Here is a 5,785-nt window from a genome sequence, read left to right on the forward strand (position 1 = left end):
TACAATATCTACAACCACAATCTGTGCAACAACATATTCGACAGTGATAATATTTGCTGTAATATAACAACTTTGCTAACGATGTAAATGCTACATCTATAAAACCTTTGCCGTCTCTTAGTTTCTGTATTTGTATTAGGTATCTCATTTAGTCACGAGCAGATATTGATGCGCTCTCTTCCATCCTTCAAAGAGAGAGGCATCGATAATTCACCCGCACTAGCCTGCTACTCACTTCGAGCTAATTAGAGTGTAGCCACGGAATTTTAAAATTACTTGTGCGCAGCGCAGCCCGGTTGAACTCACGATCATAGGAGTATGAATGCGCCCAATACTTTATCCACCAGTCTAAGTGCTTGGTGGAGAGAGTGCTAGGCTCGTTAATCAATAATGTTAAGAGCAACACCAAGGCGGCGAGCTGGCAGAATCTCTAACACACCGGGCAGGATGCTTAGTGGTATTTCGTCCGTTTTTACGTTCTGAGTTCAAATTCCCCCTTCGAGGTCGACTATATCTTTTATCCTTTCAGGCTTGATAAAATAATTACCAGTTGAACATTGGCGTCGATGTAATCGACTTGCCGCCTTCCCTGATCTTGCTGGCCTTCTGCCAAAATTTGAAACCAATATCAAGATCACAATATCAATAACAAAACACCTAAAGTCATCATCAATTACTACAACGCAATCAATAACCAGCACCACCACCCGAAATGGTAGCAAGAGCAGCAACAGCAATCTCACTAAGCACGGCAAGGCGTCAATATCAACAACTAAAACAGTAGAAATACAGTAGAAACCACAAGAGCAACAATAACAATAGTAACAACGGCAACAGTGATATATCAACAATAAGAGCATAAAATTAACGACTCTCCTATATTTATTTTTAACCTTGATCCTTGTGTGTCATACTTCTGTGCTACCCGGTTTGAAACCCCGTTTTATTTGCCATACGCTAAATCGCTAGACACTCGCCGTGTGGATGGAAGACGGCGCGCCCATGACCGTTAAAGTTATTCTGCTAGAGATTGCTGTAAAAGGAAGTGGATATTAGATAATTAATCCCAGCAGTGCCTCTTGTTCGAGGTTGTAAAGATTGTGCTACGATGTAACGATTCACCAGAATAAGAAGGGTGAGTTAGACCATCCTAAGTACCATTAGGCTTGATAGTAGTAATAGATTCTTTTAGTTAATTGCGTAGCTTTTTTTGCAACTAGTGAAAGAATAGTTTAACGAAATCAAACCTAATAAGCTACAGTTACATTTTTTATAGTTGTAGTTCCAAAATACCGACCTCCAGTTATTTTAGTCGGTCTAGAATTCAGAATCTTGAAGTAATACACATTGAGGATTTAAAATGTTTATTGTTTATGAGATAAATCCAGAAATATCACATGCGTATTTGCTCTAACTGCTAGAAACTGCAGTCAAATTTCCTTCAAACCATACCTAATTCTCTTAAAAATGGAAGAAAATATAATGTAGCTATATACACGTGATCTGAGTGTAGAAATAGCTACAATTGTCTGGAAATAAGATGGGCTGGTCATGACCAGAACGCTTTGATCACAGATCTGTTCGATTAAAGCTGATCTGGTGCTAAACAACAAGAATAACAATAATATTTTCTTACGTACACGGGTGGACCGAAAAGAATAAAAATGGGCGAACGAAATGCTTTGGCATTCATGACTTCTAAACAGTTATTAGTGTCAAACCTTGAATGGAGATCTGAGTTAAAGAATTACAACACAAAGGTATAGAAACTACAAGCTGTGGTGTTCATGTCTTTATTGGATTTTCATTGTTTATGTTATAAAACTTCAGCTGCTCTTTAAGTGTTGCAAGAGAAGTTCCACCCACCAAAAGATGTCAGGCCGCATTTCATTTAGGCTTTACCTCAGTAGTATGGCCTTTTCAGATCAGCAGTGATTATGACGATAACAACAACACCACCAAAAACAAATATCATAACAACAGCAAAAACGAAAATAACGATGAAATTAGAAATAAAAAATGCTTCGGTAATAAAATAAATTCTTTGAAAATTGTTGAAGAAAAACACAAAAATGAACTAAAATGAAATAAACAATTAATAGGAAATAGTCGTCTGGTGCATTTATTTTCAAAGGACACAAAATGCATTCCTTAGTGACAAGAGAGAAAATGAGAAAGAGATACAGAGTCAAAGGCAGAGGCAGAGAGAGAGAGTTGTGGGAGGTGCGTGAGGAAGGGATGAGATGGGTGGTGAAATGAACACAAACAAAAGAGGGATGTCAAACAGGAAGTCGGCAAAATTAGGTGTAGAATGGCTGCCAATCGCAAAGCCGCGTTCTCGCGTTACGTTTCTTTTGTTGTATTAACGTTCTATTACTGTTGAGTTAAAAGGCTGGCTTTATTGGGCGTGGTCTCAGGATAACGTACGGGGATTTATGATAACTTAAGTGGTTTAAAGAAATAAATAAATGCTGTATAACTTTAGGAACGTGGAAAAGGCCTGCCTTCGTATACTGACATTGAATCGATCATTCAATCAAACGTAAATACACACATTCACAGATAAAAACAGATATTCGCAGCCACATACTTACTTGCAATACACATACATATAGTTGTATACACACACCCCGCACACCCATATATACGCGTGCGTGTGTACATACATACTCAGATATGTACATATAAATATATAAATTTCTCTCCCTCTCTCTCTGTATGTATACATATATGCTTATATACAAACGTATATTATACACGTACGAATACTGATATATACTGTCACATGCAGTAAATATATGTTCCCATCTTTCTATCCATCTGTATATTTGTGTACCTACATACCTCGCTACCTACTTGATTACCTATCAAACGGTCTTCTCTAACTTAGTGAGTTGTCTCTCTGTCACTCTCTCCCTCTCTCTCTCTCTCCCTCTCTCATTTTTTTCTCTCTCTGTTTAGTTACGTGAGTCTATGTATGGTGTCCCACAGCATGACCGCAGTCTAATGACAGATGCAAGTAAAAGATAAACGATATATGAGTGTATGTGTGTGTGTGTAGTGTATGTGTGTACATGTGTGTCCACGTGTCTTTGTGTCCGAGGTTCGTAAGTGTTTAGATTTGTATATGTGTTAATGTGTGATGATGTTGCCAACTCTCAATGACCACACAGCACATTTCACAATCAGTAAGTCAAACGTCACATCTAATGACGAACTGCACATCTGTCAATATATCCGGCAATGCATAGCTTTTTTTCTGTCGTACACGTAATATATCATTTTGTCCTTTGTCCTACTGTGTTTCACCAAACATAAAAATTTACTTTTCAGTCCTTCATTCATCTCTTGTATTTACGTTGAATGTAATATGTGAGGGAGTGGTTGCATGGTAAGTAGCTTGCTTACCAACCACATGGTTCCGGGTTCAGTCTCTCTGCGTGGCACCATGGGCAAGTGTCTTCTACTATAGTCTCGGGCGACCAAAGCCTTGTGAGTGGATTTGGTAGAAGGAAATTGAAAGAAGCCCGTCGTATATATGTATGTGTGTGTGTGTGTCTGTGTGTGTGTGTGTGCTTGTGTGTCTGTGTTTGTCCCCCTATCATTGCTCGACAACCGATGCTGTTGTGTTTACATCCCCGTAACTCAGCGGTTCGACAAAAGAGATCGATAGATTAAGTACTAGGCTCACAAAGAATAGGTCCTGGGGTCGATTTGCTCGACTAAAGGCCGTCAAATGACTGAAACAAGTAAAAGTGTGTTCCTTATTGCTCTCTCCTTTTTCCATCATCTGCAATATCCTTTATCTCTCAACGGTTCAACACATCGTCAATTCTATTTCTATTATTAGCAAACTTAAAGGCAGTGAGCTGGCAGAATCGTTAGCACGCGAGACAACATTTTGTCTGTGTTTATGTTCTGAGTTCATATTCCACCTTGGTCGCCTTTCTCTTTCATCCATACGGAGTCGATAATAGTACCTGTTGAGTACTGGAGTCGATGTAATCGGCTTCCGCGCTTTCTTGAAATTGCTGGCATTGAGCCAAAATATGAAATCTTTATTAATCAACTTAAAGTTGATGAGCTTGGCAGAATCGATAACACGCCGTGCGAAATGCTTTGTGGTATTTCGTCCGCCGCTGCGTTCTGAGTTCAAAATCTGCCGAGGTCGACTTTGTCTTTCATCCTTTCGGAGTCGATAAATTAAGTACCAATTACGCACTGAGGTCGATGTAATCGACTTAATCCCTTTGTCAGTCCTTTTTTGTCCCCTCTATGCTTAGCCCCTTGTGGACAATAAAGAAATAAGAAACGTTAGCACGCCAAGCAAAATGCTTAGCGGTATTTCGTCTGCCGCTACGTTCTGAGTTCAAATTCCGCCGAGGTCGACTTTGCCTTTCATCCTTTCGGGCTCGATTAAATAAGTACTAGTTACGCACTGGGGTCGATATAATCGACTTAATCCGTTTGTCTGTCCCTGTTTATTCCCACTGTGTGTAGCTCCTTTTGGGTACTAAAGAAATAGGTATTTCGTCCATCTTTAGCGTTCTGAATTCAAATTCTACCGAGGTTGACTTTGCTTTTATCTTTTCAGGATCGATAAATTAAGTAACAGTTCAGAACTGGGGTCGATGCAATCGACTTATCTCCTCCCCCGAATTTGCTGGTCTCGTACCAAAACTTGTAACCATTATTAGTAAACCTATTAGTTGCAGGTATGGTTGTTGGTTTAACAAGATTGCGCAGCTAATTTAATGTCTCCGTCCACTCGTATAGCATGGTTCCATTGGCAAGTGTGCTTTAGTATAACTCCAGGCCAATCGATGCCTTGTTAGTGAATTTCGAAGACGGATATCATGTAGGAGTCATCGTGAGTACGTACAGTCATGGCTATGTCGTAAAGAAACTTGCTTTGTAACCTCGTGTTTCCCAGTTCAGTCCGATAAGCGGCACCCTGGACAAGTGTTTTCTTCTACAGCCCCGGAATGATAAATGCCTTTTAAACGATCCTGGTAGACGGAAATTATGTGGAAGCCCGTCATATATGTATGTGTGTGTGCGAGCGCGTGTCTATATGTGTGTGCCTGTGCGTGTGTGTGTGTGTGTTTGCGTTTGTTTTCGTCCCACCCCATTGCTGCTTATGAACCGGTCTTGTTTGTTTAAACCGCGCAACCATAGCGGTTCGCCAAAGGAACCAATAGAATAACAAACAGGCTTAAAAATAAGTACTGAGGACGATGTTTTCGATTAAAACCTTCAAAGCTGTTTCTGAACATGGCTACCATCGAATGACTGAAACAAGTAAAAGATAAACTATATGCATGTGTGCACACGTTCTTTTGTGTTTGTTCATTTCACTCCACTGCTTGACAACCGTATTGCTTTATTTAGGTCCCCATAAAAAGAACCTGAACGAATACATTTGTTCCTTCTCGAGCCGCCCCTGACTCATAAGGGCCGGTTTCCCGGTTTCCTTGGCGTATAGATTCCCCACCTGAACGGGTCGCCGGTCCGTTGCAGGTGAGCTGCAAGAGGAAAGAGTGAGAGAAAGTTGTGGCGAAAGAGTCAGCAGAAGTTCACCATGACCTTCCGCCGGAGCCGCGTGGAGTTTAGGTGTTTCGCTCATAAACGCACACATTACTCGGTCTGAGATTCGAATCCGCGATCCCCCGACGGCGAGTCTGCTGCTCTAACCACTACGCCATTCTCCCCCACGAGCTAATAAGTACTGAACTCTAAATACATACTGAAGCCGATTTACATGACAATTCACTACAGTACCACC

The sequence above is a fragment of the Octopus sinensis genome, linkage group LG7 (assembly GCF_006345805.1).
Source record: "Octopus sinensis linkage group LG7, ASM634580v1, whole genome shotgun sequence".
NCBI classification, from domain to species: domain Eukaryota; kingdom Metazoa; phylum Mollusca; class Cephalopoda; order Octopoda; family Octopodidae; genus Octopus; species Octopus sinensis.